Source organism: Humulus lupulus, chromosome 8 (assembly GCF_963169125.1).
Source record: "Humulus lupulus chromosome 8, drHumLupu1.1, whole genome shotgun sequence".
In the NCBI taxonomy this organism is placed as follows: domain Eukaryota; kingdom Viridiplantae; phylum Streptophyta; class Magnoliopsida; order Rosales; family Cannabaceae; genus Humulus; species Humulus lupulus.
Window position 1 is genome coordinate 72,825,221 of NC_084800.1, and position 13,060 is coordinate 72,838,280.

General features: G+C 45.1%; 1 protein-coding gene across 1 annotated transcript in view; it reads left to right on the forward strand.

Annotated features, from left to right (window-relative positions):
- LOC133797786 (respiratory burst oxidase homolog protein B-like) overlaps positions 1–13,060 on the forward strand; it is a 59,527-nt gene that overhangs the window by 45,317 nt on the left and 1,150 nt on the right. The gene's annotated exons all lie outside the window — the stretch shown is intronic.

The window sequence follows — 13,060 nt, forward strand, 5'->3', positions numbered from 1 at the left end:
CCAGCCCGGACCAGCGGGGGTGAGGTGACGAGTTCTATTACTTAACCCGTTTCCCTAATACAACAGCGATCATTGAGCTGCCGAGCCATCCGAACGACTTCAAGGACCAGTTTTTTATGTCAACTGGGTTCCGCAACTGCGATCATCACTACTTCAACCGTCCTCGTAAGTGATCCTTGATCTAGCCCGCCTTCTAAAGGTTATCTTATTTTAGCTCTTCCCTTATTCCACCTCTGACTTCAACCATCCTTGTAGCCATCTACGCGAGGACCGAAAAGTCTGTGACCCTCGGGGGTCAATACGACACACTGGCGAACTTGCCCCCCAGTGAGAAAGACTACCGCGTGCTCGTGACGGACGAGACGATGGTATTCTGCAAGCTGATTTTCCCAAATCAAACTTTGAATTTGAAGAGGCCTCGGGGGCCTCCCCCAGCCCGCGACAACAGACCGATCATCGCGGAGGGGATTGCCGACGACGAAGGCGAAGAGGAGGAGGGTGACGAAGTCCCTCTCGTGATGAACAGGAAGAGGACCTTGGAGGTCGCCCAGGGTATGGGCGAGGAGAGGGTCCGATCTGGAGCAGCCGCGGTTCCCTTCGGCCAAGGTAATCCTTACTTATTTAAGAATGTAGATAGGGCCACTGCAGACCCCCGGCTGGTTAGGTTCAACCCTAGGCAGCTCGTCCATCGTCACCCGAGGAATCCGGACCTGGACACGCTCTTGCTCCATTGCGTTGACCAGCTCGTGCTGGACAACCAAGAGAGTCGGCCTAGGGGTACCGTAGTAGTAGATAACACCCTAGCTTTTAGGTCGATCCTTTTTGAGGAGTATGGGACCAACTAACGCACGTGGCCGGCGCTCCAGAGGGGCATCTATGCCCCGGGGACCAGGCAGTATGTAGAAGAGTCCAGCCCCGAGTTGGAACCGGACCTAGAACCTGCACCAGTTCGTGAGACAATCATTTTAGACTCTTCCAGCTCGGGGGGTAGGGCTCCCTTAGTATTCGCTTACTCATTGCCTTTAAACCTTTTCTCTATTTCTGCATGATTGCTACCTTGTAATAACCATGTTTTTTGTTCTTAGCAGAAGAGATGTCTCAGCCCGGAGGTAGTCTGCGGGGTGTGGTCTTCGGGGGGAACCCCCCAGCAGGGCCGAGGTTAAAAAGGCTCCGCGAGTCCAAGAGCTCGGCAGGGACCTCCACCAAATCCCCGGCTAAGGAGAAGGAGAAGGCCCCGCCATCCCAGGTCGCGGGGGCGATCCTTCCTGCTGCCAGGACAGGGCCCATGCCACCGCCACCCCAACGATCTCCATTAGCCACCCAGGACGGGGTAATAGAGGTCGGGAATCGGGCCGCGACGGCCCCGGATGTGCGTATCCCGGTCGACCCCCGGGCTCTGGAGAAGATGCCCAAAGCATTCCGGGGTACGGTGTATGAGTCGGCTAGCTATGCCGTCAGCCATTTCTACAATCTCAACGAGAGGGAGCTCCGGGCCATCGAAACAACGAGCCCGGTCCGAGTTATGGAGTCTTCGATGGACATGACCCTAACGGTAAATTGCCCCATCTTTTAGAGCTTCAACATTCACACGCCGCCTCCCCCCCCCCCGCCCCCCTTTTTTTTCTTCTTCTTTCAGTTAGTTAATTTATCCTTCCTTTCTTGCAGGGCATTGCTGCCGCGTACAGAGGCATTGCTAGGACCAAGGTCCAGCTCGAGGGTTTGGAAGCTGAGCGCCAGACCGCCCTCCAGGAGGCTCAGGAAGCGAGAGACGCGCTGGCGGCCTCTAAAGCCGAGCTAGAGAAGATCCGCTCCGAGAACCGAGAGCTTAAAAACTCCCTGGCCGTATCGCGGACAGACCTCGAGGTGGCCAAAACCGAGGCCCAGGCCGCCTTGGAAGCCGAGCGGGCCGTCTCGGAGCAGTCCATGCAGGACCTGTTCTATCACTGCTGGGCCCATAATCCAGATGCGGACTTTTCTTTCATGCCGCCGGACCTCTGGGCATTCTTGCTACCGAAACTCCAAGCCCGCCTAAATAAAGAGGTACCTCCCTCTGAGACTGGAGAGACCTCTGCCGCGGCGGAGCAGGACGAGACCGCGACCTCCAAAGGGCCAACTGATGGGGCTTAGGAAACTTCTCTTCTAAGTATTTTTGAACTCTTACTTTCTATTGTAAACATTTTTTTTTATGAGGTGTTTCCACCTCGAGACAATTTTCTCAGCAATTTTAACATATATTTTTATGCATTTGGCTACAATTCATCCCTTTGTTTTTATGAACTTAGTTCGGGTTAACCGTTATTTATATCCCGGGCTTTTAAAGAAGAGCCACGATCTATAAATTTTTAGTTAAACTTCTAAGTTTTACGACCTGGTTAAGACCAGGAGCTTATTTTGAAAACTTAGTTCGCGTCAACTTTTATCCACATCCCGGGCTCCTTAAGGAAGAACCGCGGTCAATAAATTTTAGTTAACTTCCAAGTTTTGTGACCTGGTTAAAACCAGGAACTTATTTTAAAAAACTTAGTTCGCGTCAACTTTTATCCATATCCCGGGCTCTTTAATGAAGAACCACGGTCAACAAATTTTAGTTAACTTCTAAGTTTTGTGATACGACCTGGTTAAGACCAGGAGCTTATTTTGAAAACTTAGTTCGCGTCAACTTTTATCCACATCCCGGGCTCCTTAAGGAAGAACCGCGATCAATAAATTTTAGTTAACTTCCAAGTTTTGTGACCTGGTTAAAACCAGGAACTTATTTTAAAAAACTTAGTTCGCGTTAACTTTTATCCATATCCCGGGCTCTTTAATGAAGAACCACGGTCAACAAATTTTAGTTAACTTCTAAGTTTTGTGACCTGGTTAAAACCAGGAACTTATTTTAAAAAACTTAGTTCGCGTCAACTTTTATCCATATCCCGGGCTCTTTAATGAAGAACCACGGTCAACAAATTTTAGTTAACTTCTAAGTTTTGTGACCTGGTTAAAACCAGGATAGGACTTAGTTTGTGATAACTCTTATCCATAGATAAAAATTAACACCTAAGTCGTTAAGGAGACCTGGTTATATCCAGGTACCATATGCCCCCCAGTAACTGGGAAAGGGTCTTTCGTGGTTACTTTAAAATTACACTTGCAAATAAAGAGAAACATTTGATTTTTATTTATACATGGAAGGTGACCTTCTAGGCCTTACAAATGGATCATTGATAGTATTTCTTTAGGTGGATAGCATTCCAAGTCCGCGGGACCGCCCCTCCACCAAGTCGAGCTAACTTATAAGTTCCCTCTTTGATGACTTCGATGACCTGGTATGGTCCTTCCCAGCTTGGTCCCAAAACCCCATCTTTGGGATCCTTCCCGGCCAGGAAAACTCTCCTCAAGACCAAATCACCGACGCCAAAGGCACGTCTTTTGACCTTAGTGTTGAAGTAGCGAGTGATCTTCTGTTGATAATGGGCGAGCTTGAGTTGTGAATCCTCTCGCCTTTCATCCACTAAGTCTAAGGAATGGCATAGGAGTTCGTGGTTCCCGTCTTGGTCGTAGGACTGGACCCTATGTGACAGGACCTTCACCTCCACGGGGAGGACTGCTTCACTCCCAAAGGTTAGGGAGAAAGGAGTGTGACCCGTGGGAGTCCGATGTGAGGTCCTATAGGCCCACAGAACTTGGGGGAGCTGTTCTGGCCAGATCCCCTTTGCCTCATCTAGCCTTTTCTTGAGGCTCACCTTCAGAGTTTTATTGACAGCCTCGACCTGGCCGTTCGCCTGGGGATAGGCCACGGACGAGAAGCTTTTCACAATTCCGTGCCTTTCGCAAAATTCGGTGAACAGATCGCTGTCAAATTGAGTACCATTGTCGGAGACGATCTTTTTAGGTAGGCCAAATCGACATATGATGCTTTTAACCACGAAATCTAGCACCTTTTTTGATGTTATTGTCGCCAACGGTTCTGCTTCGGCCCACTTGGTGAAGTAGTCAATGGCTACCACGGCGTAACGGACCTCGCCCTTTCCGGTGGGCAGGGCGCCTATTAGATCTATCCCCCAAACGGCAAATGGCCAGGGAGATGAAATCATTCTTAGCTCGGTCGGAGGAGCTCGGGCAACCACAGCGAACCGCTGACACTTGTCGCACTTTTTTACATATGAGATCGAGTCTTTGGACAGAGTCGGCCAGTAATAACCTTGCCGGAGGATCTTCAAGGCCAGGCTTTGCCCCCCAGTGTGATCTCCGCAGAATCCTTCATGAACTTCTTGCAGGATGGCCTTCGCTTCGCTTGGAAGAACGCACCGGAGGAGAGGTAATGAATGCCCACGTCGTTACAGCACCCCTTCGACTAGCGTATACCTCGGAGCTTGATAAAGGACTCGTCGTGCGTTGTTGCGCCCTTCGGGTAACTTGCCCTCGACGAGGTACTCAATAATGGGAGTCATCCAGGTCGGCTTGATGTCAATCATTTCAATATCTGCCTGACCTCCGTCTATGCTAGGTTTCTTCAAGAACTCAACTGGCACCAACCCCAGGGTTTCTGTCTCTCCCGAGGTGGCGAGCTTGGCGAGAGCATCTGCGTTGGCGTTCTGCTCCCGAGGTATCTGCTCGATCGACCCTCGCCCAAACGCAGACAATTCGGACTTTACCTTTGCCAAATAGGCGGCCATCTTGGGACCCCGCGCCTGATACTCGCCTAGAACCTGATTCACCACGAGCTGGGAGTCGCTGAAGCATTGGACAGAGCTCGCCTTTAGCTCGCTAGCTATCCTAAGTCCAGCTAATAAGGCCTCATACTCTGCCTCGTTGTTAGATGCCTTGAACCCAAACCTTAGCGCCGAGTGGAATCTATGCCCCTCTGGGGATATCAGAATGATTCCGGCCCCGAAGCCGTTCTCGTTAGATGAGCCATCAACGAAGATCTTCCACGATGAACTTGAGGAGGCGACCTGAGGTGAGTCTTCTGATGGAATCTCATGGAATCCCACGCATTCTGCCACGAAGTCGGCCAAGGCTTGACTTTTTATGGCAGTTCGGGGAGTATAGAAAATCTCGAACTGACTGAGTTCGACTGCCCACTTTAGCAAGCATCCCGAGGCTTCAGGCTTTTGCAAAACCTGCCTTAGAGGCTGATCGGTCATGACGTGTACAGAGTGGGACTGGAAGTATGGCCTGAGTTTTCGCGAGGCCGTGATTAGGCAGAACGCTAGTTTTTCCATCAATGGGTACCTTGACTCAGCTCCGAGGAGTCTCTTGCTGATGTAATAAACCGGTTTCTGAGCCTGGTCCTCTTCTCGCACCAGAACGGCACTAGCTGCGTCCTCAGTTACGGCCATGTAGAGGAAAAGAGGTTCTCCTACCTTGGGCTTTGATAGCACAGGCGGTTCAGCCAGGTGCGCTTTTAGGTCGAGGAATGCGCTTTCGCATTCTACTGTCCATTCGAACTTCTTGTTTCCCCAGAGCAGGTTGTAGAAGGGCAAGCACTTATCGGTCGATTTGGAAATGAACCGGTTCAGTGCTGCCACTCTTCCTGTGAGGCCTTGGAAATCTTTCCGCGACCGGGGGGAAGGAAGCTCGAGCAGTGACTTGATCTTGTCGGGGTTTGCCTCGATTCCTCGGGTATTGACTATGAAACCCAAGAATTTCCCCGATGCGACGCCGAAAGTGCACTTCTGAGGATTGAGCCTCATGCCATATTCTCGCAGTATGTTAAAGCATTCTTCCAGATCGGCGACGTGGTTGCTGGCAATATTTGACTTGACAAGCATATCATCAACGTACACTTCCATGTTTTTCCCGATCTGGTCCGCGAACATTCTATTTACCAGCCTTTGGTAGGTAGCCCCGGCATTCTTAAGACCGAACGACATGACCTTATAGCAATAGACATTAGTCGGGGTCATGAAGCTGGTATGTTCCTGGTCTGCTGGATTCATCGCGATTTGATTGTAGCCTGAGTACGCGTCCATGAAGGACATGAGCTCGTGCCCCGCCGTGGCATCCACCAGTTGATCGATCCTCGGTAATGGAAAGCAATCCTTGGGGCAGGCTTTATTCAGGTCGGAAAAGTCGATACAGGTCCGCCACTTCCCATTGGGCTTTGGAACTAACACGGGATTGGCAACCCAAATGGGAAATTTGGCTTCGCGGATAAAGCCACACTTTTTGAGCCGGGCCACTTCTTCTTCAAGGGCTTCGGCTCGGGTTGTCCCTAAACGCCTCTGCTTTTGAGACTTGGCAGGGACGCTTTTGTCTAGGTGGAGCGTGTGCATGATTACGCTCGGACTGATCCCTATCATGTCCTCGTGCGACCATGCGAATACGTCCAGGTTTTTCTTCAGAAACGTAGTTAGCTCCGCCTTTCTTCTATCGCAGAGGTTCTTTCCGAGCTTAACCGTCCGTGACGGGTTTTGCTCATCGATGCTTACCTCCTCGAGCTCTTCAATAGCTCGGAGCTCGGACTTGTCCTCGCCTACTCGGGGGTCAATGTCCTCGCTTAGGATGAGCTTTTCGCCTTCGGAAATCTGAGGTTTTTCAATCTCGGGAGCCGCCTTGGGTCCCCGAGATTCCTCTTCGTCCTGAACGGCCATCGTCACCTGCCCGGGTTTAGATTTTCCCTTCATGGAAATGCTGTAGCATTCCCTGGCAGCGAGCTGATCGCCCTTGATAGTGCAGATCCCTGTCGAAGTAGGAAATTTCATGGCGAGGTGCCGGACGGAAGTGATAGCCTCGAAAGCAATGAGCGTAGGTCGGCCCAAAATGGCGTTGTAAGCAGCGGAGCAATCAATGACTACGAATTCGAGTAGTTTGGACACTGCTCAGGACTCGTCTCCTAGGGTGATCACCAGCTCAATCATCCCTATCGCTGCTGATCCTTCTCCTGAAAAACCATACACCATCATCGAGGTTGCCTTCAGCTCGGAGACGGTCAGACCCATTTTTTCTAAGGTGGACCGGAATAGGAGGTTCACCGAGCTTCCATTGTCCACTAACACTCTCCTTACTCTCCGGTTGGCGAGCTGGACTGCTACGACCAAGGGATCGTTATGAGGGAATTGGACATGGCTTGCGTCTTCCTCCACGAAGATAATCAGTTGTTTCTCTAATCTTTGTTGTTTTGATTGACGCTGTTCTGGGACGAACTCCGCTCCATTGTGGGCCTTCAACTCATTCACATACCTCTTCTGGGCGCCTCTACTCGTGCCAGCCATGTGTGGTCCTCCAGAGATGGTGGAGATCTCCCCCTCGACCGCGGGGGGAAGGACATCCTGATCTACCCGAGGTCTGGACTGATTGGCTGGGACCTCCGGAGCGGGTCGACTTGCCGGGACCCTGTTTCGCGAGTATTGCGCCAATGGACCTGCTCGGATTAGAGTCTCAATTTCATCTTTGAGGTGCCTGCAATCGTCGGTATTGTGCCCGACGTCGTTATGAAAACGGCAGAATTTGGAAGCGTCTCTCTTTCCCTTAGGGTGTTTTAATGGCTCCAGCCTCTTCCAGGGGACTCGCGTAGCGTTGGCCAGGAAAATATTCTCTCTGGTCTGGGTGAGCTCGGTATACGCTGTGAACACGGGCTTGAATTTATCCACAGACTTATTCTTCTTTTGACCGTGCTGGCTGTTTTCACCATTTCCTTTTCTTTTGCCGCCACCGGGCTGGTTATTCTGCGCGACGTCGGGAGTCGCCACTACGATCTCTGTTCCCGTCCCAACGGGCTTTTCGGGGACCTGGCTGGCCCCTGCGGCTGAAGCTTCCGCTTTTTCCAAGTTTATCCACTCTTGGGCTCTGTTAAGGAATTCACTAATCGAGCTGACCCCCCTCCTTTGAATATCCTTCCACAGATCTCCGCCGACTAGGATCCCGGTCCTCATGGCCATGAGTTTGGAGCTATCGTCAGCGTCTCTGGCTCGAGCAGCGACATTTGCAAATCTGCTCAAGTAGGCTTTCAGCGTCTCACCAGGTTGCTGTCTCACGTTAGCTAGGGAGTCGGCCTGGACTCGGGCGGCCTGAGAGGCGCGGAATGCCCTCTTGAAGTCAGCCGAAAAGGTCTTCCAGGAGCTGATTGACTGCCTTTTACTTTGCTTGAACCACTGCCTGGCAGGTCCAGTTAGGGTGGAAGGAAAGATCAAGCAACGAAGCTCCGGTCCGATGTTATGGGCCATCATTAGGGTGTTGAACATCCCTAAGTGGTCAGACGGGTCTCCATCCTCGTTGAACTTTGACAAGTGGGGCATACGAAAGCCAGAAGGGTATGCCGTTGCTGCTATATTGGGGGCGAAGAGTTCCATCTCATCCCCTGAGTCATATTCGTCTTTTTCCTTTTCCGATAGGAGCTTCTTCATCAGCTCCTCCATCTGAGTTAAACGCTCTAGGGTTTTGTCCTGAGATCCTGGGTTATTCCGGGGCTGTTCAACAGCTCCAGACCCGTTGTACATATTAGGTGGGTTGTTGCCCCTCCTATCTTGAGATAGGTCATTTGGGGCATTCCCGCCGTTACGTACTTCGGATCGGACCCCAACTGAGCGGGCCTGGCTACCATCCCTAACTTGATTCTCTCTGTGAGAGTTGAGGCGATCTCGAAGGTCGCCTCCCTGGGTAGTATGGTGACTTTGTGCTGAACTTAGTCGCTGGCGCAGATCTCCTCCCGAGAGATCACTCCGTGTACTACCGGTCCAGTGACTCCTGCTGGACAGGCTCGGGGTGCGTCTTTGGCGACCCCGACCTGATCCCTCCCCCGGCATCCTGCTGCGCCGGGAGGGCCCGGCTGATGGCGGGTCTCTTCTACTATTTCCGTAGGTCGGGATGTCTCTGACGGGTTGAGGAGACGGATATCTGATGGGAGAAGGAGGATGCCTGACCGGGGAGGCGATCCTGGTACCGTCTGGTCGGAATAAATTTGGTGGGGGCCTCTCGGCCCTGCCAGCTTGCTGGTCCCGCGCTGGGCGAGCTGGACGAGGAACTGGATGTCCTTCGGGGACGGACTGACGTCTCTGGCTCTCCTTGGCCCTTCTCCGGGAATTTCCTCGATCTCTTCTGGGCGCCCTCGAGGAAGGCTGAGAACTAGGGGTTGACGCCCTTACCGAGCGGCTGTACTGCTGCTGTCTGGCCCGAGGCATTTCCCTGAGGCTTGCCTCCTGATGGTGTGATGAAGGGGTGGAGTTGGCTGTAGGAAGTCTACCCGAACGGCTATGCCTGGATCGATTACTCCGGCGAGACTTAGGAGCCTCGCCTTGCCTCTCTCCAACGTTACCGTTGGTTGTGAGAGGGGGTAGTCGGCTCAGAATATCCTGGATTTGCTGACCAGCTGCTGCTAACTGGTTCCTCAGCTGAGCATTCTCCATCTCCACCGCAGTGTAATAACATGGATTCGGATTAGGCGGCCGGGGCGCTGAACTACCAGTGTCGTCTTGGCCCGCCGGATGCTTCCCTGGCCTCTGCTGGACTTCGGGATCTTGCTCATCAGGGAGGGCAACCTGGTGGGCCTCCTGCCCATCATGCTGTTCTGTCTCGTTGCCATGCCTGGATCGAGTGGTCACCATAGTTGGATGTTTGTGGTAGTACTAATCGGACTTGCTCTCAATGAAAGCACCAAACTGTTGACGCGGTTCTTCGGCAACAGATAATTAAGAGACGAAGAGAAAGAGATTAGTACTAAAAGTAGAACCGTCGCAGATATGAAATCTTTGTGCCCGAACTAGGTGACTCAAGACACGTTTTTAAGTGGTTCGAAGGTTAAAATCCTTCTACTCCACTAGTCAATATTATTGATATTCTCTGGGTATTTGGTTTACAAAGTATATAGTTCTTCAAAGACTATTTTTTTTCCAACCCCTATCAACTCCCAGGGTCTCCTTATTTATAGGAGAAGGCACCTGGAAGTTGGTAGGGAGGTCATCCCGTGACCTTACCATTTGTCATATCAAGTCTGTGACATTCATGATTAATTCCTAAACCTGACACACAAGTGTGGTCTAATCAGTATGGAAGGAGATAATGGGCCGCACGGCCCAACCCGTCCGTGGGTGTCTGAATACGCACGTTCCTGCTGCGTGTCCGAGAAGTCAGGGGGATATCGGACACGTGATGGCAGGAATATGCACGTTTATCTTGCGTGTTGACTTCCCATAGGGTCGGAGCTTCCTGAGAAGCTCGCGACTGGAGCAATTCATAACCCGAGCTTCTCCGTCCGTGGCCTTCGGATGTCATTCTCAGCTCCTGGGGCAACAAATGCGAGCTGGAAACAGGACCCCCTCGAGCTGACAAGGGCCTGTCCTGGAAATAGAGCCTCCGGCCTGCAGGAGCCTCGGACTAAATCAGGTTTAGTCCGAGGCTCGCCCTGCTAAACAGCCCTTGGGAAAACCAGGGCGTACAATCTTAAAGTGTTGTGTATAAGGGACGTGATCTACATTTATTACTGTAAATCCCCTAAAATCATGGGATATTATTTGATTAGTTATACACCCCCTAGTCTTCAGGGGACGTTTCCTTTTATATCGGATTACAGGCATTTAAGGCCATTTGATTTATTTGCATAAAAAGAGTAACTACCCAAAATATGTGAGATAGTATTCTGCAATCTTCTCTATAAATAGAGAGGTCATGCACCATTGTAAAATGCCGAATCTCTGAATCTGGAGAGAAAACTCTGAAGAATTCATACTTGAAGAATTTTTAGAGATCTTCTTGAGTTTAATAACAAAGACTCGTGGACTAGGCAGATTTAACTGCTGAACCACGTAAAATTTGTGTTTTGTATTATCATATTTATATTGGCCATCACTGTTTGTTGTTTACGTGCTCTTCTTTCACGGTTGACGAAAAACGGCGTCAACAGTACCGAAACAAGGTCTAAACTGTTGTTGCACTCGTGCCTATTTTTTTGTGTATGCGTGTAAAATTTGACAATTTGAACTCTGTTTTCGACTTCGTAACTATTCAGAATTTCTTGAAAATTTGTAGGATATTCTAAATACCTACAATGTACATCATCATATAAAAAAAAGTTGGGATTATATCTATCTAGGTGCCAAAATAGAAAAATGATGCATCGGTGTTGCAAAAACAAAGGATGCAGTGTAGTTGTTCCCTAATATATAATATATAATACATAATTTTAATTTTTTAATTAAAAATATTATCATTTATATTTGAAAAGTTATCATATTATATATATTTTAAAATAATAAAAAATATTTTATTTTAATTTTTCTTTTAAAATGTTTATATCATTTTTTATATATAATATTGTTTATATCATTTTTTTAATAATAAACAATATTTTAGTTTAATTTTTTTATATATAATATTGTTTATTTATTTAAAATTTATATGACAATAATAAAAATTTAATAAAAAATAATTAATAAATTTTATAATAAAATTAAGCAAACATACACGTTACTTATTTATATATTCTATATATAAAAAGTGTGTAAAATAACGGAAATTATTGGTTTTAACTATTTTTTATTATTTTCCGTTAACTTTAATCGAATATTCTTATATTTAATAAGAGATTGTAAACATGACTTAAACTTAAACAAAATAAAATAAATAAACAAATTAAATTAAGATATTTTTTTAGATGTTTTACAATGATAATTATTTAAAAATAATAAAAATTTGTATTTTTTTAACTTAATTAAAATTTAATTAAACTCAAACTTAACATTATATTAAATAGATAATATATAACATTTTGCTGTCATTGCCAAATTCAAAAACTAGAATAGACATAAACTTAAACAAAAATAAATAAATAAATTAATTAATAAAAATATGATATTTTTAAGATATTTTATGATAATTTAAATAATTAAATCATATTTATTTAAAAATAATAAAGACATACATATTATTATTTTTTATCTTATAAATTTGTGAGGTAGTTTGTTTTTTTTTTAAGTGATTGAAGTTTTTTTTCTTCATCAAATTCACCAAAGGACATTGAGAGATACATTAGAAACTAAAAAATAGTGGATGCATATATACTACTGTCTACACTATGACTTTTTTTGTTATTATTTTATTTCTATTATTGATTTATTTTTAAATATTATTGTATTTTATATATATGTGTCATATAAATATATATTTTTGTCAACGTTGTGCATAGATGTCATATATGTAGAAATTATTGATATAAATATTTATATATACTATATAACTATAATTTATTATATTATATATATTTAAAAAATAGTGAAACCGTTTTTATTAAAATTAGAAACAATGTTAACAACTTTGTTTCTATTATATATCTTCTATATAATAAGTGTGTAGATAACAAAACTTATTGGTTTTAACAGTTTTTTATTTTTTTAGTGTTAACTTTAATAGAATATTCTTATATTTAACATAATATTATTATATTCAAACACTTAAACTTAAATAAAATAAATAATTAAAATAGTATTTTTTGAGATATTTTACAATTATAATTATTTAAAAATAATAAATAATTAAACAAATTAAAATAGGATATTTTTAAGATATTTTACAATGATAATTATTTTAAAATAATAAATAATCAAACAAATTAAAATATAATATTTTTGAGATATTTTACATTGATAATTATTTAAAAATAATAAATTCATATGTTTTATAACTTAAATAAAATTTAATAAAACTTAAACTCACTTATTATAATTATATCATATTAAACATATAATATAATATACTGTGAATTAGCCACAAATTGTTTTTAAAAAAATAGTAAGAAACTTAAATTTAAAATCTACTTATAATATCATATAATATATAATTTCTTGTTGTGACTCTCAAATTCAAAAATTCAAAAAACATAAACTTAAACAAAAATAAATAAATTATTTAATTAAAACATAATATTTATTTCAAAATTTATATAAAATTAATATAAATTTGATAAAAATAATTAATAATTATATAAATTATTAATAAAAATTTAATTATTGCATGTTATTTTTAGTTAGTGTATATTTATATCAAGGTGGATTTCCAAATCGTTCTAACCAGGATATATATGACAATTCTTTTATAGGGGCTTCACTTTAAGCTCTACCGGTAAGACTCTCAGTGTTTCTCGACC